The sequence below is a fragment of the Manis javanica genome, chromosome 3 (assembly GCF_040802235.1).
Source record: "Manis javanica isolate MJ-LG chromosome 3, MJ_LKY, whole genome shotgun sequence".
Classification (NCBI taxonomy): domain Eukaryota; kingdom Metazoa; phylum Chordata; class Mammalia; order Pholidota; family Manidae; genus Manis; species Manis javanica.
In genome coordinates, this window is record NC_133158.1 from 47,267,337 (window position 1) to 47,294,351 (window position 27,015).

The 27,015-nt window shown below is 41.8% G+C and overlaps 1 protein-coding gene across 5 annotated transcripts in view; it reads left to right on the top strand.

The window, feature by feature from the left end:
• The window catches only part of HLCS (holocarboxylase synthetase), a 187,806-nt gene that overhangs the window by 108,633 nt on the left and 52,158 nt on the right, over nucleotides 1-27,015 (top strand). The window lies entirely within an intron of this gene.

Consider the following 27,015-nt stretch of genomic DNA (forward strand, 5'->3'; position numbering starts at 1 on the left):
GAGTCTGGCATCCTCTCAGTCTGCCTCTTAACATGACAATCTAAGGAAGATGGTCAGCAATTTTAGATTCATTTCTGAAAGATAGCCATCCCCGTTTGATGGAAACAAGCCTTCTCTGCTTTTCAATCCGGTATTTACCAAAGTGACACTGAAACCTGTGTCCTTTTTTTAATAAAGTCGTCATGTTAATGCTTCTGCAGACCTCTCGTGTCTTTTCAACCAGGGGTGTTTGCACAGCAATCGAGTATGTGAAGCAGTGCCCATGTTCAATCTCGTTTAATTTAGTTTTAGAGAGTGAATGCTTAGCTTGCTCTAAAGACGAAAAGTGGGTCCTGTTTCCATTTAAGTGATGTTTCTTTGCTGCTTAGAAATGAGAATAGTATATCTGTGATCTGGAATGTATTAGTTTCATGGGGTTGCTGAAACAAATTACCACAAACTGGGTGGCTTAAAACAACAGCAAATTATTCTCTCACAGTCTGGAGGCCAGAAGTCTAAACTCAGGATGTGGGCAGGGCCGTGCTCCCTCTGGAGGCTCTACGAAAGAATCTGTTCTTTGCATCTTCTGGCTTCTCCTGGTGGCTCCTGGAGTTCTTCGGCTTGGAGATGCATCATTCCAGCCTCTGCCCTAGTCCTCACGTGTGTCTGTCTTCTCTTCTTCTGTCTCCTATGAAGACATGTATCATTGGATTTAGAGCCCACCCCAGGATTCAGGATGATCTCACCTCAAGATCTATAATTACATCTGCAAAGACCCTTTTTCCAAATAAGGAAGTACAGGGTCTGGGTGTCAGGAGGTGGAGATATATTTTTGGGTGGGGTGAGATAGGGGGTACCACCATTCAACCCACTATAGGAGGAAAGAAAACTCACATTGCTAAGAAGATGGCAGCAAGGGGGATGGAATATCACTGGGCTATTGAGGAGGGTGGAGGCTTGTGTCCTGTCATTGGGTGCAGGACATGGCTTCCTCTGCTGCTTTGAAATCAAAATGCCACCTAGGTTGCACTAGTCAACTAAAAATGGCATGAAATGACCTAAAAATAGTTCCTAAGTATTCTCTGCCTTGAAAATTGGCTCAGATTACCCTGTTACTTAAGAAGTGGGGAAAGAAAAACTTGGGAAACTATGAACTGTATAAATGTTCATTACCTAAGGATTATTCAGATTTTGGCTTTGTTTCAGGAAACACTCATTTTGTTTTCAATTTATATTTTGTTCCCCCACCCCACCCTCTGGTGTAAGAACTTGCTTAGTTCTACAGCATATCAGGGTTTCCACAGGGGCTGGGCTATATTGAGCCCACCAAGACAAAAGTGGCTTTCATTCCTGAACTTGATATAAGGTTCATGATTGCAGCTGACTTGCACATTTCCCTAAAATTATACTTTTATGAAAACCAACTCTTACAATGTGTAAAAATTACCACTCATTTCTTTGAGTTTGGCCACTGTGGGTCTTACTAATGTTTGTTCTTCTGTGGACTAATCCTACTGGGAAAACAACCTTTTCTTTCCCCTTTTTAAAAACAAGTAGTGTTCCATTCCTTCTGATAATTTTGTGAGTTTGATATTAAGGAGTTGTAATAATAGCACCCACCAGATACATTAAACATTAATTCACTCTTGATTAGTAAGTTTTTTTTGCTGGGATTTATAATTTAGCCACTTTCATTCTGTTCAGACTTTTCCTTAGTGTGGACATAGCCAAGATGCTCTCTTTTGCATCTAAACCTTCTTAGTGTGTATTTGCAGGGGTGGGGGGTGGGGATGGGTTTCAAGTTGCCCGTTAGAATTTTCTATTTTTTAAGGGATCTTCAGATTCTAAAAACCTATGTAACATTAGTTGACAGTTTTTGTAATGCTTTGATCTTCACAAACCTTTATAAATAGCTTTCTGAACAATAAGCAGATCAGTCGCCAATATTAAGAATATCAGGGGCTATCCAGTTTGCGTATGTGTATTGTCATTCAGCATACATTTTTGGTACAGTTCCTACTACATGAGATGGCAGTTTAGATCATTCCTGGACACTTACCTGCCTTTTGAAGAAATTAAATTCGATTTTCACTGCACTAGTAAGCAAAATGGTAGTCCTGTCTTTGCCTCAGGCGAGCATAGTTCTTGTTTCTGTTTTACAGTGGAAGCAGATGAATTTGCCTGGATGGAAAGGTTGACCATGGAGGGCTGTCAGCCCTTCTGAGTATACAGCCAAAATAATGAGGGCTGTGTTCCAGAACAATCTTGTGATAATGGCTAGGAGGAGTGGTAAATTGATCCAAGGGGATTTTTTGGAGACAATCACACAATTCAAACTATAATAAGGATGAGAATTCAGACAGTGGCCTTGGGGATGAGATTCTGAAGAAGGCCATGGGGCATAGCTGCATGATGTTACTGAGTAAGAAGTTTAGTGTGGGTAGGGCTGGCTATGGGATGAATATAAGCCAGGTGACTCCTGGTTGGATTAAAGAACACCGAAGCACAGAAAGCCACAGAAAGAGGGCACCCCCCCTGATATGCCTGACGGGATATTTTTGTGTCTAAAAATGTCCTGGTACTCATTATTGCTGGCAAAACATGACATCTTTATTGTGGCTAATTAGACACTCCAGTGGCATGTCTGTCTGGGGACAGCTGATCGAGGACACAGGGTTGCACCACACTCCCCGTGACACCTGATCTCAGCCTGGGATTGGGAGACACGCACAGGCCCATAAACAAGGGCAAGCAGGGAGCCTTGGCGTGGCCTTGCTGGGGGAGCGAGGCCCCAGGAGCGCCTCCTCTGGGTCTTGCCCTCAGGAGGATTTCAGCCTGTAGTACAGAGTGGTTGTCGAACTATATTTGAATTTATGGACCAGGGAGGAGAAGGGTTATAAAATTACTGCTTCCAACTGTAATCTAGAGAAATTGTGACTTCATATTACTACAGCCTTGATATATATGCTCTGGATTTAGTATTACTGCTAATAAAATATGTTTTGTCAGTTGGTTTTAATCGAATTTTGACCCAGAAGGTGAGTTACGATTGCTGCTTTTGCTGCCTGATTTCTATGGGACTAGAAAGCTCCTTGGCTTCATACAACTCTTGACATAATGTGAAATTAAAGTCTGTCACAGTATTTAGAAAAGACAACTGTAATTTGCTTTACTGATCAGCTGAGTCAGATGCCTTGGAATCCCTTGGCTTTAAATCTTGGAAGCAGCCGCCTGCTCTGCTGGAAATGGCTCCTCAAGGCTTCAGTTCCGTGTGGGGTTGCACATGGCCCAGACACTGGGGATGGGGAGACAGGCCCAGGACCTCATCCGGGCATCCAGCAGGACAGGGGTCTCCTTGCCGAGCCTTCCCATCGGCAAGGCGGCGCTCCGCCTGCAGCTGGCTCTGCGCAGTTCCTGACAATTGCTGGTTGCTTAAGAACTTGTTCTTAGGCTGAAAATTTATATTTGAATTCAGAATAAGAAGCCCCAGAAGTATACAGTGCAAGACTCTCTTACACAGAGCCTCACATGCTGCACCACCCAAACCACTCAGACTCTCACACTCCGTCTCGCTGGCTCCTGTTCTCGCTCACGGCGTTTACACGGTAGGTCCTGCTCTCCCACGCCTGGGCTTTCTCGCGATAGCTTACACTTCCGGGCGCTCACGCCCTGAGCCGCTTCTGTGCTCCGTCTGTGTGGCGCTGGTGGCGCTGGCCGGAGTTGGCCTTGGTCCCCACCTGGGTCACACTATAATTCTTGGGCCGCCGTGCTGAGTTTCTTTCTCTTTTTTTCCCTGATACACTCACAATTAGAGAAGAAAATTCACTACCACATTTGGAACCACATAACCTCAGTGTAAGGAAACTGGGTAAATGTGACAACGGAGTATTAGTGGGGGGCCACAGAGGTGTTCGAACAGAAATACTGAACACTTGCAAATCCTCTGAAGTCTCGTTAAGCGTGTGAAAGAGCAGCTTCTCTTCTCAAAACTGAAGTCCATAGTTTGTGAGCTAATTTTGACACTGGAAATATTTCCAAGTCGGTTATTCCAGGGCCATCCTGGTGCGGGAGTCCTGGGATCCTGTACCATTTTGTTACTTTAGAGCTTTTTCCTTTGTTTAATCCAATTTTTCTCTCTCTCCCTCTCTGCTCCCCCTCCTCCCCCCGTCTTTTACACGAGTTATTTTCATATCATATTCTGCCTTTACTGAATATTAGAATCGCCATATAGAATCAGTGTCCAAATCAAACATTTTTAAGTATTTTTTTGAAAGGTTTGTCAAAAGCTGCCTACTTGCTGGGTTCTGTGCCCTTTGTGTCTCATGGTATCCTTCACGGGGAGAAAGTTCACTTTTTTTGCCCTTTGAGAAGCTGGAATATAAAGAGCAAACTACTCTTCTTAGTCAACAAACAGTGAAAGCGAAAGTCAAGGCTGGAAGGTGGGCATGAATGAGAAAGCCGTTCCCGGTCCTTAGAAGGTTCTCGCGATAATGAGGGTTACTTCTTGAGGGAATGTGTTTTCTCCTTACTGCTTTTGAGGACACATTTTGCTGACACTTTAGTTAGCATGATACTCATTTGTTAAATGAGAGAGGGCAATTTAAAGATAATGTTTTAAAGCACACAGGGAGCAAGGAGTTAGGAAAGACCGTCAACATTAGGTCTGAGGCTCTGCCACTTACTAGCTGTGTGACTTAACTAGCTTACTAAGTTACTTGACCCCTCTGTGCCTCTTCACCTTACCTGTAAGCAGGGATAATGTGCTGTGAGTATGAAGTGAAAAGTGGCTGTACAGTGCTCAGAACTGTGACTTGTGTGCACTGACTACCTGGGGCCCCAGGAATTCTTGTCTAGGCCACTAAGTTGGGGAGCTATCACCCTCATTTACTTTATTGTTTCATTTCTAAGCAACTCTTCAGACATTAATTGAGTTACACGTGAATGGGAGAGGCTTCCTCATTGTGTGATCTATGGTAGGTCCTTCACTGAAATTCTCTAGTATTATAGTCTGCCTGTTGGGCTGCAGTGAAGTGGGCAGTAAAGTAAATCCTTGTGTTCTTTTCTTCCCATCCTCTTTCTCCTCTTGGGGCATTTCCATTACCTTCTCGCCCTTCTGTTAACTTAAAGCTCTGAGCGCATAAAAGCCAGAAGGCCACTTACCAAGCCATAGAGATGCAGATGAACACACAGTGGCAGTAACCTGCCTGGCTGCCGCTTTCTTGCTTGGCTTTAAAGGACCAAGACTTGAGTACCAAATTGAGCCTAAATGCCAGTTTATGTACAATAACACATCCCTCAGGGAACTGAGAAGAGTGTTTTTTCTTCTACTGTGGTGGAGGGAAGGCTGAAAATCTGAGCTGAGTCCTGTTATCTCAGGCTGCTTGTCTTACATGTACTCAGTTGTCTTGGTGCTATGAGACAAAACCACATGAAGGCCAGGGCATTACAAGTGAAATTCCTGAGAATTAATGATTCAGAAACCAGTTCTAGAACTGAGAATATAAGAAACCATATTTTTCTTAAAATTAAAATTATTACCTTCTGTCTACAAACACCTAACTCCAAAAACCTCAATACCTAAATGTCATACTATTTTTCAGTATCTAGACAAAATAACTCTTATGATATAAGAACTTTATATCATGAAGCTTTTAACTTCTTTCCTTCCATTGGGCTACCCTCAGCAATTTCTATTTTTCCCATTTGCCTTAAAAAATTTCAGTATAGCTTGAAAAATTGTTTTGTATAGCTTGTTCATTTAGCTACTTAAGGATGTTAATTGCAGGTAAGAACACTGGGTCTCATATTTGACTTAATGTCAGGAAACAGTATTCAAGAAAATCTTCTGAACTTTGTTCAAGATGGCAGTCTGTGTGCACTTGTTTATCTCTTCATCTTGAGCCCCCATTAAAGTGACTATATGAGAGTAAGAGGTAAACATCTACAACATCAAGGAATGTAAGAGGTGGTTATCAATAGGTGAGATTTAAACTAGTTCCTAGAAGATGGAAAGCAGATGGAAAAGTGATGGCTGATGAAGCCTAAGGTGCATGGAAATCAACAACAGAGTGACCACCCAGCAGAGCCCTCCCGAGCTCTGAGCTTGGGCTGTGTCTGTTTCGGACAGCTGAAAACATAGGGCTCAGCTGTCAGTGTCCCCTCTGCTCTGCTGCCCCTGCAGAATGGCAGGTAGTTTTATTTTACCCCAAGCAAAATATTCATCTAATTATTAATCCTTAAAGAAATCAAAGGACTTTTTGGTGATAAAGAGGGCAGTTAGTACGACATTGTTACCTTAGGATAAAGCCCTACTCACCAGGGGGTATAGGGTTCCCCAGTGTCCACTTTTGCTAAAGCAAAACCTATTGACAATCCCTGTGTATTATACAGAGCTCTCTGCTGTGAACCATTTATTTAGTTATATTCTGACAAGAAACACAAGATTTCTGAATCAGAGAACAGACCTTGTGTTACAGATTAGTTTCTTAGTGCGCCTATCTACATGGGACAACACATTAAAAGGTGGATGTTAGCCCACATATTTGTTTTCTAGGTGTGCCATGACAAAGTGCACAGGCTAAGTGGCTTAAACAACAGAAATTTATTTTTCACAGTCTGGAAGCTAGAGGTCTGAGGTCCATATATCAGTAGGGTTTGCTCCTCCTGGGGACCCGGGACGGCCTCTCTCCTTGCCTTGTATGTAGGTGGCCGTCTTCTCCCTGTGCCTTCACTTTGTCGTCCCTTTGTACATGTCTGTGTCCTAATTTCTTCTTCTAATATGGACACCAGTGATATTTGGTTAAAGCCCAACCTAATGACGTCGTTTTAACTTGATCACGTCTGTAAAGACCTTATCTCCAAATAAAGTCACATTCTTTTTGGGTATTAAGAGTAAGGACCTCAACATACAAATTTGGTGTGGGACACAGTGGAGTCCATAACACTCTGTGTGTGCTGCTGGGCCATACCACAGGAAAGGAATCGCAGACATGGGCCTTGGAGTCTTCGTAGGGTGGTTGGCACATCTGCCTCTCCTCCCCTCTGGAGGGTGAGAGACAAGGAGTGAGAACGGGGGGAGGGAGAAAGAAAAGGATAGATATGCAGACTGACTCTCCTCCACATGTAAGCAAGTCCTGTCTTGGGAGGGACCAGAAGGTCCTATGTTTTTACTACCCTGTAATGGAAACAAATGTCTCCAGGGGAGAGACATCTAAATCTCTCTACAGCGATATGCTGTCTATGGCTTCTAAGACGTGTTTACTATTCAGTCATCCTTGAATTATATTGGCCAGTACTCTCTGCTGTGAATGCCTGGACTGTGCAGAAATGTGAAAATGTTTTTGGAGAATTGTCTTCCAACACCTGCCAGTTCTTTTTTTTTTTTCTTTTATTACCCCAAGTTTAAATATGAATGGAAAGCCAAGGATTACCAAGCATGTTATTAATTTACAATGAAAAAGGCCAAGATAAACGGGAAAGTTATCTACTGATGAAAAAGAGCTAATTCAGTGAAATGAATAAAATTTACAAACCTCTAATTAAAGTATCTCTCTGCAGTCAAGAATATTTCATTCTGAAAATAGAATGAGATTCTATTAGAGTTACAATATTGAAAATGTATAGTGATTGCCAAAATTTTAAAAATTATTTAGTAAGGCTGGAGTAAAGATATAGCTCAGAAAATGTTCTAGATAAGGACTAAAACTAACTATATTGGCCATTCATATTTAAATTAATAAAAATTATGTTAAAAATTCAATTCCTTAGTTGCTTAGCCTCATTTCAATTGCTCAGTAGCCATATGTGGCTTGGCCGCAGTATTGGACTGTGCACACTTACGGAAAATATCCATCATTGCTGGAAGTTCTGGATAGCCCTGGAACCAATAAGAGAGAGAGACTAGAGAAAAGGGGAGAAGGGACTTTTCAGATAAATAGTACATGTAAATGTGACTCCTAATGATGGAAGGCCCTGCATACAGCCAAACAGAGTAGATTTCAAAAAGACATTCCTAGACATATTACTGTGAAATTTCAGGGAACTAAGAATAAAAAGAACATTCTAAAGACTTCCAGAAAGGGATAAATAGGTATTTTGTATTGTATTGTATATTGTAAGAAACAGAATGAGAACTAGTAGTTGTACAGTTCCAAAGGCAAATAATTTTAAGTCTAGAATTATGTTTCCACCCAAATAATTAAGTTTGAACACAGGTAAAGAGATTTGGAAACACTTAAAGACTCAGAAAGTTGGTTTCATGCATATCCTTTCTTTGGAAATTATTTGAGGATGTGCTCTAGCAAAACAAGAAAAGAAATGAAGAAACGTGAAAACATGGGATCTAGGAAAAGATCCAAGGATCCCACACATGAAAGCAATGAAGGAAGTCCTGGGAAGATGATTATGAAGGAGGCCTAGGTTAACCCTTGAGAGTGGAGTGGGACAGAGCACTCCAGTAGGAAACTCTCTGCAAGATAGAGGCAGTTGCTGGCGTCTGTACTGTGATTGAGAATTTAGTGAAATCTGGATATGTGTATGTCTCCTAGGACTGCTGTAACAAGTTATAGATTATCACAGACAGGTGGCTTAAAACGAGAAGCTTACTCCTTCACAGTTCTAGAGGCCAGAAGTCCGAGTGTCAGGGCCACGGAGGCTATAAGGGAGAGCCCAACCTTTGCTGCTCCTAGCTTCTGGTGGCTGCTGGCTTCCTTGGCTCGTGGCCACGTCACTGCAGTCTCTACCTTCATCTGTCTCTATGCGTCTCTTTTCCTCTTCTGTTCCTTATTAGGACACTTGTCACTGGATTTGAGGCCCGCTTGGGTAATCCAGGATAATCTCATCTCAAGATCCTTAATATATCTGCAAACCTTTTCCCAAATAAGGTAACACTGACAGATTCCAGGGATTAGGACATATCTTTTTTGGGGGATGAGGGGGAGTACTGTTTAATCCACTATGTAACAGTATCTGTTAGAATAGAAAAAAAATATTAAAAAAATTTTTGATACTCGAAACATTCCCTCGTAAATGGCACAGCGAACCCACTCAGAAGGAAATGCAATCCTAGCATCCTATCTGGCTCTGTAATAGACACTATCTATATAGTTAATAATGTAAATTATGGGTCATAACATAAAAAGTTGGTATATATCAACTCATAGAATGAACCCATAGACAAATAATAATGCAACAGCACCTGTTGAAAGGAGTGTACATGTCATTAGAGTGATGGTGAAGCAGATGCGAAGCACCATGAAAAGTCGACTACTGATGTGTTTCTCTCACAAACTGAGCAGCAAGACATACTGTCTGGTAGATGAAATAGTAATGGGGGTTTGGAGTGTGTTATCGGAAGCTTCACAGGAGTTCAGTAGAAGAGCTGGTGACAGATGCATAACTACATGAGGGTAGGAGAGATGGATGGTAGGTAAGTAAAAGCCTGATAGCAGGAAGACAGAGGACAATGTATAATATTGCCAAACCATTAAAACCAGTAAGGGGCTGTTGGAACCGGTTGAAATAAAGCATGCTGCCTTTTTTAACCTAAAAAGTCTGTCTGTCTTAAACTTGGCTAGATTCCACAAGGCTTTTTAATCACAAATTTTCCATGATTAGCAGTATGTTCTGATAATCACACATTTGTCTTCCGTGAGTGGTTCAAAATTTTAAAATAGGTATTTTGTAATTTTCTGAAAACTAAGCAGCGATACTTTTATTGCATTTTCTTTGACAGTAAGTGAGATCAAAGGAGTGATCCTGAAAAATTATGCTCATGGTGGACTTAAGCAAAAAGGATTTATGCAATCAAATTTGCAGATTGTTTTTTATTGATCACAACTTTTGTGCTAGGGATCAATTTTAATCTACTTGGCATCTTTAATTGCTTATCCACTTAAAAAATTAACTCTGGTGGATGGAAGAACCCCTTCTAATGTGAATTGTTATTGCTGTTAGTGAAAATATGGTATTATGCTATTTGCTATGGTCAGGAAAAAAAGAAAGACTTGCTGAATAGGCCATTACTCTTTATAAAAAAAGGAAGAATGAAGGAAAGAAAAGCCCTCCTTGAGCAGAGTTCCATTAGGCACGTTCTTTAACACTTCCAGAGAGTTGATCCTGCCTGTGCTAGGAAGGCACAACTACTCATTTATTCCACAAATTTCTAGTGCCATTAACGTACCAAGTGATCAACTCTGGAGATCCAAGTATGGGAATCCTTCCAAGAAATCCAGCCCTGTTCGCGTGCACTACCCTTGTTGAGAAGCTCTGTCTTGGTACCTGGTTTTATTTAGTTTCATATGAACTTTCTGAATCAAACCTCAACCTGCACCTAGAACAAAATATCCTTTCTTCTGTTATCAGAACTTGGGAAAACTAGAAAATTACTCATCACTGAGTTTCTTTCTACCATGGGAATTGTTTGCTGATCTCTTCCAGGTAGTCAGTATTTTTCTCTTCCCAGTTGAATACAATCATTGACCAACTCCAGGTGACCTTGAGTACTTTCCTTTTTATGCCCCTTATCCATTTTATACCCTCAAAACAGACTTCAACAGCTCTTCTTGAATTTTGCAAGGTACCTCTGCTTCCCAGCCTGCCGGGAAACATGTGCATCCTCCTGTTTGTTTAGGTCTCCTTAGTGCACCATCCCAAAAGTTTGCATTCTTTTCATCCACACATTTGTCCATTCTCTTTCTGCTCTTCTTTATTCATTTTGCCCAACATGCCCAGATCAGATTTATACTTATTAAACCGACACTGGACCCTCTATTGCCTCCATTTTCCCTCTTCCTCTCATTTGAATATTTTTTCTGTATCACTGTGTAAACTTGTATGAGGAGGAAGCAGGATGGAATCCCAGTTGCACTGCTAACTGTGTAAACTTGGACAAGCTTCCTCATTTGTAAAATGAAAGTAATGATATTATGTGTTTCATTCATGGTTTTGTGAAATGTTTGCTAACAGTAAGTGGTGTGACATACAACTTGGTGTAGTCAGTCTAGAAATGTCATGTGATAGGACTTAACTATTTGTCCAGTATGAGTGGGGATGGAGGAGGACACGTTGTGGGCATGGTAGTCAGGGCTTGGTTCCAGGTCTTTTGAGCAGAAAGGGATTGAATGCAGGTAGTTGGGTACTTGGAAGATCATTGAGAGGGCTGGAGGCACTGAGTCTGGGCAGCTCCAAGAATGACCTAGAAAACAGCCCTTATAAGTGGCCTGCTGCTGAGGAAGGCGTGGAGTCAGGTAGCCACTGGAACTGCTGACTTCAGGAGCACACCCTGTAGCAGAGACCTGGGGTCAGGTCTCCACTGCCACTGCACCTGCTTGCAACACCCAGATTCTACCAGGCTGGGATGGCACACACAGCTGCCAAAGTGGCTGGAGGGGGTTTCTCTCTGCTTCTCTTCCTCCTTGCAGATCTCATGTGGGTGCATCTAATCGGCAAACCTGTCTGTTGCTGCCAAAGCCTTACTTGTAGGGAGTCTGGGAATGCCACTTCTGGTTTTTTTCAGCCTCTGCAGGACAGGAAGGCACCCTAGAAGGAAGTTGGAAGTGTTCAGGGTACCAATCTTCTTTATCTACCCCAGGGCACAGCATAGGCTTCTCAGAGAAGGAGGGCTTTGTCTTTGTGTTCAGGGATAAATGGGCTTTAGATCAATAGAACACAGCCTAGGTTGGCTCCACTTAGTCCATCCGTTTCTCCACGTGCCATGGTGTGATCAGGTCCTTCATCCTCTTCTAGTGCATCTTCAGAAAAGGCCCCTCCTGTCAGCCTCTTAATTCTGGACCCCTCATTTCACCCCCACGCTTCTCCTAAGATAGGGCCTTTTGTGAAGTGCCACAGAGTTCTTCCATCAAAATCTGGACCAAATCCAAGCTCCTTTTTTTGTTTTTAAAGACTGCACATAGACACTGGAGATCTATCACTTCCTGTGTTTCCTCCTCTGCAAACTTAGCCCAGCTCTCCCTTTCATCTCAGGCTCAGCCGCCTGCTTGCTGTTGCCTCTGCATCCTCATCGAAACATCGTCGCCGTCACATGCTTGGAATGCTCTTTCCTCATCAGCCCATCAAACAAATGGCCTATGCAGCCCCTGAGATCCCTCTCCCCGGGGAAGCCTTCCCACATGAGCACTGGCTTCTCTTCCCTCCACAGGCAGGTTTACACTCTATTATACCAATCTTTTCAGTTACCTCCCAGTGAATATTTTCATGCTGTGTTATAAATAAACTTTCATGGGATTGATATGTTAGTCACTTAAAAAGTTAAAATCAGTGTTTGTCATATGCTTTTAATGTATTTGGAAAAAAGAACCCACCGTACTATAGTAAAGTGGAAAATAGAGGAATTAAGAGCAAAATCAGACACCAAATCTAAAGCTTGAGAAGTAAAAAAACCACCAAGTAATAATTGGAGGATTTCAGTCAGGTGGCCAGCCATCTCATGGGAAATCTCAACTCCTGGAACTTTAAGCACATGAGAAAAATAAAGAATGGGCTGGGAGGGTGAGGGGAAAAGAATAAAAGGTTCATTCATTGGAAAAAGTACTTAGTAGTAGTAAAAGGTGATCATGTATTTTAAATATTGGCTTTAAAGAACTGAAATTCATCCGGGCTTGTCAAGAATCCTTTCATGAGGTGTGCAGTAATGCAACATCAGCTCTTTTGATAAATTTCCCATCATTGCCACTCTTACATTAAAGTCATGGTCTACAGAATGGAAATCAATAGGATTCTTTCATTTTTCCTAGTGTTTTTACATCACTTTTTTTTCTAACTCCTTTAGTGGGTGAGAAAACTCCATCTCCTTTCCACGTATTTCCAGTCCTTAGTTGTTTGGAAAGGATGCCCCTTGCTTGCTGACGCTTGTTCTTCTTCCCCTCTGCCTGATGAGGTATGGGTTGGCAGAATGGCAGATTCTTAGTCTGTCTTTATTATTTGCAGCCATTATCATCGGCAGGCATCTATTACCTTTGAGACAGTTCTGATTGCCAGCTCCCCACCTACTCTCTAGTAGCCACACCCCTGCAGCTGTATTGCACCATCACAAATGTTCCAGATGCAACCTGTGGATGATGGATAGTCAAGATCAACAATCAGTGTCTCTGTCACACTAGCTCTGCTCATGGAGTGATGGAACCTGGGCTGGAACTGGGACTGGGAGGGACCTGCGTACTCCACAAGACCCTAAGCAACATTGATAGGACCAGAACCACCCCCTGTATTTCAACTGAATCAAGAAGTCTAATTGATTTGGAAAATGAATGAAGCTCATCTTTTAAAAATCACTTAGAACAATATATATATATATGTGTAAGTGTGGAGACACACATGTTAGAACCAAACCAGTCTCAAGAATTGGTTGACACAAAGGCTGTAATTATTTTTTAATATGAAACTAAAGGAAATTAAAATCTAGGCAATATAATTTTCTGAGTTTAATAATGGCTGATTAATTTTTTTTTTTTTGTCTTTAAACAAAATTTGTTGTCTCATAGTTCTGGAGGCTGGAAGTTCAAAGTCAAGGTATTGCCAGGGCCATGCTTCCTGTAAAGGCTCTAGGGAAGATCTTGTCCTACTTCTTCCAGCTTTTGATGGTTGCTGGCAATCCTTGGCATCCCTCAGCTTGCATGCACATCCCTCCAGTCATGCACGCATGACTCTTTTCTCCCGTTCTTCACATCATCTTCCCTCTATGCATGTCTCTTTGTCCAAGTTTCCCCTTTTTATAAGGATGCCAGTTGCATTGGGTTTGGGTCCTATCCCCAGTGACCTTACTTAAGCTTATCCCTGTGAAGACCCTACTTCTAAATAAGATCACATTTGTGAGGTCCTGTGGGCTAAGATTCTTACTTCTTTTGAGGAAGGGGACATGATCCCACCCAGAACTGCCCGTATCAGTCAGCACAGGCCTGAAGGGTGGTAGGAGGCTCCCGACTCCCTCTTACCAGGACATTCTGTGGCTGCTTCGTGCCCTCCCTTCTGCCCAAGTGGGACAATCTCTACTCTGACTCAGATGGGTTCCTGGTGGTCTTGGATGGCTGTGGGTTTTGAAAGTTATGTCATTTTAGATTGTCCTACACTCCACCATGGTATATGCATCATGCTTTGCCAAACTCTGCACTAATGATACCAGTCTCAGCTCAGTATTGACCAGACAGCACCCCCTTCTCCACTGCGGGTAACGTAATGTAATAGTCAAGAGCTTTTAACAAAAACACAACCAGCATTCAAATGTAAGCACCTCTAGTTTAAAGCTCTAAGTTAGTGATTTGTTTCTAAACCTCAGTCATTTTATCTGTAAAACAAGGATAATAGTACTTACTAAATTTGAAATGAGGATTAAATGTAATAATGCATACAAAGTGCTCACACAGCCCAGCCTGGGCACATACTAATTCTTTAGTAAATGTTGGCAGTAATGATGATTAATAGTGATGTCAGTTACTAGATTAATTGTTGGGAGATTATCAGAAACAACTCATTTCAGAAACTTCCCAGGATCCATGAAATTACAGGATCATTAAGCTAGATCAGTCCTTAGAGATTCTGGTTGATTAAATTTTTAATCTTTCATATTTACAAACTATATTGTAATGAAAATAACACAAAAGAAACATTCCATTGTCACGCTAACGTAATTGATCAGTTGTTTTCATTTTTCCAAAAGCTCTTCCAGCCCAAGTCCATACACAAAAATCAGTTTATGGTGTTATAATTTTAACAGGGACAGACTTTTGTGACATTTTTCACCGAAGTTTTATACCAGAAACATGTTTCAGACTCAGCACCTCGCCTTCATAGTTAAAAATCACAGCAAAGAGGTATTGGACCTCTTGGGCCCACCTTTTCTCCAGGCCATTGCTGCAGTAGCCAGCTTTGTGTAGCGGCAGCCGACCTGCACCTCCCACAGCTTGCTTCGTGCCCCACTGCTTCTCCCACATGTGCAACATGGCACCCTGCCGGAGCCTGCTTGGCCTTCAGACAAGCATTCTGGGGAGAACAGCCACTGGGCATGACTTGGACCTGTTCGGATGGAAGCTAGCAAGGCAGATGCTCCTTCTCTCCAGCCCTTGGACCCACGAGTCTGTAGCATGTTCTAGAAGGTTCCTCAGAACAGTCTTCTGTGTTCCCACTAATCTTCACTTTCCAAAATAAGCCACCTGCACTGAAGCCCTCGCTTCAGTCTCTTTTCTGGGGAGAGCTGAGGCTAAGACAGTCAGCTCTGTGGCCTGGTAAGTTGTTTGTACTGTCATTTCTGTAGTGGACTCTGTGCTTTTAGATGTTTAGGTAATTGCAGATTTCTGTGGTTTTGAAGCTACACTGAACATTTTTATGCCAAAGTCTTTCCAAAAGTTTCAAGAAAAACCCAGGGAACAAGGTAATCAAGTTAAAGACCATAAACCTGTTCATGATGGGCTATAGAACATCACTGCCAACCTGTTTCCCTAAAGGGCTGCATTAGCGAACACATGAGTGCAACCATTGGCTGCCATCTCTTCAGTGATTTAAATCTGACCCCTTGAAAAGGAGAAAAGGGTGCCATCCGTTAGTGTCTTAAGTTGTGTTTCTTTTGTTGTCAGGAGGATTGCACATGTGTCCTCATCCTGTTTGCTGTGCTTATACCTCTCACTCAGGCTTTGCCTTTGCTTCTGACTCTTGACAAGTCCCATGGTGGAGAAGTCGCCACATAGTTTTCCTCCATATAGGGGAAGTCTCCAGTGTAGCATAAGAAAAGCAGAAGAAGCAGAAATTCTGCATGAGATAGCAGAGGTGGCATCAGATTTGGCCTTGACCATACCAGATGACCTGGCCACAATAGCATGGCAGGGAAGGCTGGTGAGGAGGGCAGAGGGCACACTGTCCACGGGTTGTTTGCTGAGATGCCCCTCTGATGGCATGTTAATGGACTTTCGTCAGTACCTATGGTCCTCATGGCTTACTATTGCTGTAAGGAGATTTCTCTCTCTACCTGTGCTATAGTGAGCCTGCAGGCTTAGTGGACTGTTAATGAATTTCTGAAACCCTGATATTTTCTGCTGAGAATTAATGATATTTTAGCACTAATTCTATTCATTGTCTTCCATCCTCCTTGTTGGTGTCCCAGTAAGCAGGGAGTCAGCATTCTTTCTCGTTTCTCTTGATGGCATATGTTAGATACACAGAGAACCACTGAAGGCAGCAAACTGAGTTGTGTACTCCATGGATGGGAGGGGGAAGTAGCTAAACAGGCCTGGCCTACATAGTTCAAATGCAGAGTAAAATATTTATCTAGGTAATGCAAACACAAAAACCCAGTTGGGTCTAATTTACACAGGTGACCCTGACTGTACATCTGGTGGTAGGAGACCTATAAAGTAAATTACATGGCATTTTCCCTGAAGCACATTTGTGCATATGTGCACACATACCATCTCCCTGCCCCTGGCAGAAACAGGGAAAGACAGAGGCATAAAATGAGTATATGTATATACTGTACACCTGAAGCTGGTAAATGGACTGTTGTTAGTCTTGTCATAGACCAAGTTCACGTATATTTTCAAGTCCAGAGTATATGAAAGGATTTGATGAGTTTTCTTTGAAGGAAGTTAACAAGGAGTATTTTTAAAAAGTTTCCATGGAAATTGTCATATATGCTGAAGAGGGATCCACACTGGTGTGCTGACTGTTTCGTGTATGGGGACAGAAGAGGGATGTCTCTGGCGGATGCAGAGGGGAGAAAAGGTGGTGTGTCAGCAAATATGCTGTATTAATAGATATTGTTACCTCCTAGACCATCCACTGATCCAGGAAATATTTACCTACTTCCCATTTTGTGCCTGGCATTGTGCATCACTATCCAAATAAATAGGAAGTGTAGTTTGGGTTGGCTTGGGCTTACTATGATTAATGTTTCATCAGCTCTGAAATACATTTTTTAACATTTCTGAAATTGGGATATGTGCTACAATCAGTGGGGACTTAGATTAGATAAAAAAAGCTATTAGTTGTTATTGTATTTGATAGTGCTTAAAAAAGTGCCAAACAACAGCCTCTGGTTCAGTCTCAGGTCAAGAAAGCCTGAGTGGTTATGCCCTGACCTGTAGAGCAGGTAAGCCCATGAATGATTCTTCCTACTTCTGCTTCTTATATAGCCTGGACTTTGTATTTTAAGCCTTATGCCAGTTTTAGGATAATCACTGACTCTATACCGAAAGCTCATCAACAAGTTTTCAGTCTATTCCTGTTAAATACTTGAAGTTTCTTATTCTTTAAACCAATGCTTCAATATCATATAAGACATTATTGAGGTGCCCAGGAGGTGACAATGTAAACATTCATTTTAGAGAAGTGCTGAAATCTTGTTTTAAAATTGTAACATCAAGGTCATGTCAGGGCAAAATGAAGAGCAGGAGAGCTGGGGAGGAGGGTTCCGTACAGCTGGCAAAGGCTAAACCTCCCAGTCGTTATGTTCTGGTGAGTATGACAGTGATCATCTTGGCGGGGATGCCAGTTGATGGGGTGACTGGATGAGTGAAGGGATGCACAGGTGCCTAGCAGTTTAGGTCAGCTCTGTAAGTTTTCTTGGCAGCAGCTCCACAAAACCTTTAGCATTGTTATTTCTCTGTTCTTCCTAATTCTCACACACTTTATGCATGAAAGGCAGGTCAAAATTAAGGCAAATCTGCTGAAGGATTTCAACTGGATGCAGTGTCCAACCTCCCAATGCCCACCTTCCCAAGATCGTGATGCAGGAGGGCATGGAATGAAACTGTCAAGTGGACTGTATCCCAGGGCACAGTCTTTTTTGCTGTGAAGTGACTGGTTTGTTTCATCCTTTCTTACATGGGGAAAGGATGCTTCCTTGAGCACCACTTGCTTTATCTTTCCACACACTCTTGCTGGGGCACCTTAGGCCCCAGGCCCCAGCACTGGCTCTAGTCCCAGCCACTATGTCACCTCCCAGTTCTTCACTCATCATCCCACTTTCTGGTTTGTGTTTCTCTTGTTCCTCCTCTGCCCCCGGGCAGCCCCCGGCAGAGCTCCGTCTGGTTCCCGAGTGCTGGCTGCTTCTGTCTGCTTCTAATCTAAAAGACAGAAGCCACTCAGGCCCAGGAAGTAGAAGTCTGGGAGTGGAATGGACACAATGGATGGTAGATATTTGGAGGTAAGGGATTCAACTAGGTCCTCTCAAATTCTTACGTGAGATGGTGGAATTACTAGTGATTTTTGTAGAAATCTGATAGTCCATATTTTATTTTTCTATAATGGACAGGACTTCTCTTTGTAGACAAGTGGAAGGAGCTTGGATTTTGGAGTTAGATCCCAGTTGAATCCCCTCTCTGGTGCCTGCTAGCTGTGTGGCCTTTAACAGCTGACTTCCCTTCTCTGAGCTTCAGGTGTTTCATCTGTAAAATAAAGATGTCACCTACCTGAAAGATAGTGAGGATTAGAGATAATTATGCAAAATAGAAGCTCTCTGTAAATGGTACTCTTTGTATCATTACCGTGATTATTATTATGTTCAGATGCAACATGTTTTAGACTGATAAGCATGGTTTATAGTGGGTTTGATTAAATCACAAAGGAGCATTAGGTGCTGATGTGACAATGAAAGGCCAGAGGAATGACTTATTTTCAACTTTGTTTAGTGTAATACTTGATTCATACAGAGAACTAAATGCAGCATATAGGTAAGTTATGAAGCACAGAAACAGAGCAGGCAGGATGGCCCTGCATCGTCCCCAGCCCCCTCCACAGGGAGCCCCTCTGCCAGACTTCATGTTTCACGCACGTCGAGGATGAATTTTCGCAAACATGAGCTGATGGAGTTGCTATCCGTGTCCTGAGCTCAGCAGCCCCTTCCCGCTCCACACACATTCTTCTGTTCATTCATTCATTGAACCATTACTCCAGGTGGAGCCCCTCCCATTCTTAGGTAGGCTTCCCTCTCTGCAGTTTTATCCGAGCCCCCTCACCTGCTGCTTCCTGCCATTTACGTCCTGTGTGTCAAGTGGTTCATCCTCAGCATTTCTGATGTCGCCACTGACACTATCTTATAATTGGCTGCAGTCATTCCTGAGGGTGATCCAGTGGTCCCCATGCCTGTTGGCAGGAACTAAACAGTAACTCAGCAAGATGTGCTTCCTAGTCACCATTAGACCCATCAATCTTAACCATCTTCTAGAGAAAGTTGCAGATTTTCATCTGTAAAAAAAGCTGAGCTAAGTGCCTGTAAAAATGCCCAGCCCCAAGACAACGTGATAAATGGCTAAATTATCTCTTAATTGAGTACAAGCAAAATACAATGGGAGAGAAAGAGAAGTGTTCAAACACCACAGCTTCTTCAAGGGAAATTGAATAAGTGCTCTTTCATGTCTGATTTTTTAAAAGTGGTTTTAACGACACCGTTGTGTGGCTGACGCCATGGAAACACACATCCTCCCCTAAGTATAGGTGCATAATAGTGGTATTTAAGCTGGCTTGTGAAAAAAGGGCCATCCCTTGCCATTTCATGTGTTTCTCGTGTGATTACTTGGCCAACCCGATGTAAAAATATTTTGGCTGCAGGTGTCACAAGTGATATGCTGGATCCTCTCTCCCCAGTGTGTAGGGACAAAAGCAGGATCTTTAAGACCTGCACTTTTAATGAACCGTCTTATTGTAGACACTCAGAATCTAATAGTGTGCCTTTTGGTGAAGTTGTTGAGAATTTTAATGCATTTTAGTTCTCATTCATCACGGCCTATGTGCTCCTAGCGGAGGGTCTTTAGAAATAGGATTAACTTCTAGAGGAATGCATTAGCCATGCCACAGAAGTAGGCAATGTGCTAACTAGTCTGATAGATTGCTCCAACCTTCAAATCCTTCTGGCTGCCCCCCTTCCCGACTTTTTTTCCCTTTATTGACAGCTTCTCATTGAATGGCTAGGAGCATTAGTGTATTTAGGAGTTAGATGTTTTGTATGATCCTAGGCTGATCTCATATTCCCTTTCTGAAATTAATTCGACACTGCTTTACATGTTAATCCGCAAAGGATTGATTTGGAGAAGGTCAGAGCAGTGCAGCCTCAGAAAATGGAAGAAAAGCTCCACTTAGAACAGCTCATTTCAGTTCCCAGACCTAAGCCTCGCTGCCTTTTCATTGTGGCACTTAGACAGCTGTAGGCGGCTTGGACACCTCGCAGAATACATCAAACAGTGGGGTTTGATGTGAGCTGTAAGATCGTTGGACTAATTAAGTTTAGCTTGGTTAACCAATTGCAGTTTGCAAATTGAACAATTGCACTTTGAAAGCTTCTGACACAATAGAACACAGAATCTTCTTTTTAGGCATAAACATTCGCAATAATGGAGTAGTACTTTTTGAAAGAAGCTTATACCAAACCCACACAATTTGGATGTCTCTAATGTAAAGTCCGTTTCACTGGTAACAAAACTCCAGTCTCCTTTATTCAAGGAATTGCATGATGTCAAAGACAAGGAGCCCCAGTTCAGTGGGTGGGGAAGGAGATCGAAGGGGGGGTGAGGGAGAGAAATACCCCTTGGGTGCAGAATAGGTGTCTGAGAATTAAGAGATTTAAATTCTTCTTCTTTTTAAAAAGCTTTAAATCTTGAGCCATAGTCAAATGTTGGAGACCTGATCACAACTGTGGCTCAAGATAAATAATGGTTCTTAGAAGATGAAAACACAGTAAACCCAGAAAATCAAATTAAGGTGAATGCAGGGTCATTTGGTAAGAAGACTCAATTTTATAGGGAAGGGCAGAGGAACCAATTAAGTCCAGGCTGAGCAAAGACACAAATTGTAAGAGCAGAATAATTCCAAATGTGAGTAAAAAGGAAAGTATTGAGGCTTATAATCAGCCTTTATGTTGGAGGAATCCATGTTACTAGTTTTCTTTTTTTTTTTCATTTTGAAAATAATATGGTGTGTAATACATCCTATTACCTAATGCTTAATCTAATCTCTATTGAATGCTTACTCTTTGCTCTTTCCTACTTCCATGATGCCATGGTGTAGTGCAGCAAATGTTGCTCCAAATGATTGCCAGGAAGGAAGAAAGCCAACTTTAATTTTTGCTAATGGAAAGCCTCACTGGGTTCTGAGTGGTGGCAACAGCTGACTTTTCTGATCCTTTGCTTAAGTAATTAGTATCATTGTCAGGCTTCCTTTTTTTAAACATTACTAGTCTCAGAGAAGGAAATATACCACCTATTTCTCTCACACCTGTGTTTATAAAGCAAAAAGCAGGGAGGGGAGCGCAGAGATTAGTGGAGGCCATGGCTTTACTACCTTTGACGACATTGGTGCGGGACATGAGAGCGCAGCAGTGTTCTGGCCCTCAGGTAGGGTCAGCCAAGGTCCTGGTGCCTTGCTCCAGTGCCAGTTACAGCTCTAACATCAGTTACAACTCTTCCTCGACTTACCATGGGGTTACGTGGAAAATGCATTTAATATACCCAACCTATGGAATATTCAGCTCAGCCTAGCCTCCGTTAAACATGCGCAGGGCACTTATGTTAGCCCACAGTTGGCTGAAATCATCTGACATGAAGCCTCTTTTACAATAAAGTGTTGAATATCTCATGTAATTTATCGAATACTGTACTAAAAGTGAAAACCAGAATGGTTGTCAGTGCATCAGTTCTTGACACTCGTGATTGTGCGGCTGACGGGAGCTGCAGCTCACTGCGCCTTCCAGCATCATGAGCGAGGACTGGAGTGTGCGTCACCAGCTCTGGAAAAAATCCAGGTTCAAAATTCCAAGTATAGTTTCTGCTGAATATGTATCGCTTTCACACCATTGTAAACATGCAACACTGTTTAGTGTCTAGGGAAAGGAACTTCAGGTGGTATTTCTCACTACTCTTATTTGTGGGTCCGACTAATGATAAAGCAACTTTAATTGTGCCTCTCACCTTCTTTTCTTCTTGAGGTATACTCTCTTATGTGTGAGAGAGTTCTCCCTGAGTTGAATTAAATATCTGTTTCTGAAATTAGTTAGATGGGTTATCAGTTGTCTCTGGAACATTGGATTCTAATGAGTGGGAAAATGGGTGTTTATAATAAAATAAGTGTATGTGTATACATTTAGGATTTATTAGACCAGGACTCTGCATGCACCACCAAGAGCTGTGTATGTCCATTACCCAAAATAAATATTTGAAATAGAACTTTATCTATCAACGGGTTTTGCTGGCTGTATTGACTTACATATAAAACTGTATGTCCTTGGACCTAGTAGAGACTTGGTTTTATCATTAGAGAGGCTAGATGGGAGAAGGTAATATAAGGTGACTAGTCCATGGTTTCAGGGTAATATTTAACAGATCAAAACTTCATGCCAAGTAGCAAAATACAATATCTACAATGATAGTAATGGTAATACAGTAACAAGGAGGGTTATTAAACTCTTCCTAAATACCATGCTAAGCACTTGACACATTTTCTTCAGTTTATCCCTCAGAGCAACCCAATGACAGATGCACTTCTTTTGACCCCTTTTCTTACATAGATGGAAACTGAGATTGACTGGTTATATAACCCGGGTACAAATGGTGAGTCTTGGAGCCAGGATTTTGCCTGGCAGTTTCACTGGTATTCTTGACCATCGTACTTTTGAGCCCCCTGAGTTAAGGAAAAACAATTGCCAGAAACTTAAAAGCCCAGATAAGTGTCCCAGTTGAAATGGATGACTACTGGAGGCATCCTACTCATTATAATCAATGAACTGAGTAGTTTAATTTGGGTATAAGAGCATGGTGGCCTTCTGTGGATGACCAGAATGATTTCTGATGTTTCCCCCAGTTCACAATGGTCTTTTTTCTGTCTTGAGTCAAAGGCATCCAGGAAATGTAAGAATTTCATGTGTGTGTGTGTGTGTGTGTGTGTGTGTGTGTGTGTGTGTGTGTATATATACACACACACGCACACATATATATATCCCTGGATATAGATGTCCTCCCCTGGTCTGCATAATAAGCCACAGAACCAAAAGGAAAAGTTGTGTCCAAATAGCTCCTGGAAAGTGATGTGAATGCACACTCACTGATGCCTTTGTGCTCTTTCCTCTGTGCATGTTCTAATCCAGACACTTGAACGTTGCCTAAATCTGCAAAAAGTGCTAGTGTGGAAAACATGCTCACCTTTGCCTAGTTACACTGTGAGAAATTGAGGTGTTGGGGCATTTTTCCTCATTAAGATATAAGGAGAATTCAGAGAGTGTCTGCCTTTTTTTGGCTGCTTGGATGTGTGGACTGATTCCGCATTTATACATGGCCACGGCTTGCCTCCTGAGAGCTTACATCAGGACCACGTCATCCCGAATAAAGACACAAACAGGCTCATCACTGTCAGGGACAAGAGATGTCCCTGGAGAGCCATGCCTTGCCTGCCGTCCAGGAGGCAGAGGAGAGTGAGAGGTGGTGTCTGCACAAGTATGTGCAAAGGGAGATGGGACAGCTTTCCAGACGCTCTCAAAAGCCTTCCCTGAGGTCCAGACCATGGCCAGACCCCTGGGCTCTCAGGTTGGTTCTTAAGAACACTGATTGGATGAATGTTGCACAACTTATCCTACTTTTCCTAGGTTGTCCACATGTGACAGGGCTTTGGGGCTGGATTCTTAAATGTGCTACTTTGTTCCTCAACAATAATGTGAGAAGCATGTGTTTTCAAAACTGTTTGATGCATTTGCTTTTGGGTTTTTTTTTTCTGAAAACCCATTTCTTTGTATGTATGGTGATAGTAGTTCTTTCTGACAGTGGAGCATTAGAGGGAAATTTGGAAGAGACCAGATCTTTGTATTTAACCTTACAGGCTAGAAAAACTTCACCAGTCGTTGGCCTTCCTCCTCCTCACCAACTACCTACCCACACCATTTGCACGCCCTTCACCCTGTCCCACAGGGCTTCAGAAAGCCTGGTCTTTTTACCAGCAGCACCTGGGGAAGGATTAAACATAGAGACTTCCAGGTCCTCCCCAAAATCAGAGTCCATGTGTTAAAATTAATAAGATCCTTGGGTGATGTGTATGCACGTTAAAGTGTGAGAAGCACCACATGGAATTCTACTAAAGCCCTAATTTTCTCCTTATATTTTCCCTTCCCTCATCTCCACCTGCCTCACCTCATAGCTGCCTTTTCCTACTTACTGGACTGTCAGAAAAAGGTAAAGATGTTCATTTCTCTTTCTCAATACTATGAATGTTTTGCATAGGTTTGCCAAAGAAAATACAGGACACCCTGTTAAATTTGAGTTTCAGATCGACAAGAAATAATTTCTTACTGTAAGTATATCCTATGCAGTCTTTGGGACATATTGCTACATTGCCTGTTGTTTATTTGAAATTCACATTTCATTGGACATTCTGTATGTTTATTTGCAAAATCTGGCAACCCTAGTTGGCAAAAAACGAAAGTATAACCCTTTTGGGAAGATAGTGGTAGTATACAAGGTAACCAGTGGTTTTAGAGAGGGAAGCCCAGAGGGTGAGCCATTCGCCTTCCTACCTTTAGCCTGGCTAGTACTTTGAAGAAGAAGGGATTTGAGGTTTTGAAAGAAGTGACAGTGTCATCTTTCTCCTGACCTAGATTGTGGGTGTGTTTGTGGAGGGGAAGGTAAGGATGGGGCATTGAGAGAAAACTCTGCCTATTCTTTCTAAGCCTCCAAAGTCAATCATGGGAATCAAGCCATACTCTGGAAAAACTCATACTGACCTAGAACTGGGGGCATATATTTCCACCAGGTGGCTTTAGGTGAGGGAGCTGGCAGGGTAGAACTGCAAAATTTGGAAGAGAAAATGCCCTCCATGCGAGTGTTTTCATTTACATGGGATTCAAGTTTGGGCTTCTTATGTCAGATTGAACTATTAAGTTTTCTTGTTGGGTGAGGAACATGAATCTCTCATTTATGCACCTCATTAGGGGCAGGTATCGCAGGTGTTTCTGAACAGCTTGTGACCTAATATTTCTTACTGTTAGGTACTTCCAGATGATGGAGTTTGACGCAAATGCCCCAAAGCAATGAAACTCAGATGTAAGGTTTCGACATTTGCCACGACTCTGCTTTTTATGCCATCTAATAAGTTATACATACATATTCTTGGGGGAAATTATGAGCTGCCCTATCCATTACACATTTTTCCAACTTGTAATTGTGTTGGCATCCAATGTTGGCAAACTTTGAAAGAAATTGACACATTATTTGATCATTGTAAATCTCCCAGTGCTTTTAACTGAAAATGGCACTAGAACCATTTTCTTAAAAAATTTGCTTATGTTATCCCTGTTTGGGAAATATGTTGTGTTGGTAGAACTCTTTCAGGACTCATTCAGAAAGATCAGCCTTTCAAGAACAGGTCTTCTTGTTATTAGCCTACTGACCTGAAAAGCATAAATAAGAATGTCTTTGGACCTCAGGCATGAATGAGATTTTACAGGAAATTGTGTGGTGGAATAAATGGAAGTTACAATATTAGAATGTTGGTTGTTTGGCAGTGTGTTTCCGTTGCTTAGTATCATGTAGTAGGTTGTGTGGAAGAACACTGACTAAATTTATGATCTGGTAAAGAAATATTCCTGGTTACAGCAAAATTATTCATGTTGTTTATGTATTTGCAAATATAGGTAGTGTAATGTTGGCAGAAAACAGTAATTCAAACTCCTTGTGTATCTGATTTTCTTTTGAGAGGAAAGAAAGTCAGAGATGAAAAATTAATAATTCTTTCTCCATTTTTTTCTTTACATGGTCTCTGGCTTGCTCTTTCATGTGTAATTTCTTATTTTAAACTCACTAAATCTGATGAATCGAGTTTGTTGAGGAAATGAGTTTCTTAGTAATTCAAACAACTAAAGTCAAATTAATGAGAGTTTCTGAAACTCTCATTTGCTTCATAAGCTTGCTTTTGGGGCTTATGATAGATTTTAGATACAGAGTTGATTCCCTAAAACCTCAGTTTTCCCCTTGACCTGATTATACAAAACTTTGTCTTTTGTTGAAGAACAACTTTCCTTGAATTCATGAGGATAGATTGTGTCTCCTGCAATTTCCTACTTATACAGAATGATCATAGTAGGGTAGAAGGAGCGGTCCAGTGATCTGGGTAGCCCAGCCATTCCTAGAACAGGAAAAAAATCATAGAATGTCAGAGAAGAAAGGACCTCAGCAAACTCTTCCTGAAACCCTCTGGTTGCACAGGTTAAAACACCAAGACAGAGGCAGGTACAATCATCTCTTTCTAGTTACTCACGTGGTTAATGGCCAGTCTCACAACTAGGTGCTGTGGCTCACAATCTCTGGCTCTTTCTACTATGTCATACCATCTGATATTGATGGCCTTTAGGCTTCATGTACAGTAGCATGTAAGGGGATGGGAAAGCAGGCATCCTGAAAGTTTGGAGATTAATTATCACTGATGTATTGATTTATTGGTGTCATAAGTGGGAAAGAGGTCTCTAAATTATTTTACTTTTGAACCACATTTCTCTAAGGACCACTACTAAATAAGTCTTATTTTCATAATTAGTTTTATAAGAGGCAGACCATGTTGTCTCCCTATTTCAGTCTGAAAAGCTGAGACTCTACTTCTCTAATACTCTAGATGATATGTTCATTACAGTGGCAATGGGAAGGGTATTCTGGCTTAGTAACAATGAGGCGGTTGGGCCCTCCTTGCTCCTTAACCCTTCAGGTGCAGATCCAGCCTACTGAAGGCAGAGGTTTCTGCCTATCTGACCTCACATGTCCTAAAGTGCATTGGAGTTTTTGAAGATCAATTTCTAAAAATGAAGAGATGCGTACTATCCCGAGTCCTGAAAGATAAGCAGGTCACTACTAGCTTGAACTGTGATTGACTAGAATAATAAAATTTTAAAGGCATGGCAGGTATATCTTTTTAAAGGAGTGAAAATATTCTTCCTCTAGGCAGAATCTAGTAAGTCAGGGATTAGATATTTGGTAGTTAAAAGTGTGAAAACTAGAAAACATTATGAATGACATTTAAGGTATAATTTATTAAAATATAAGACAGTTATACTGCATACTCTATGAAATGTAT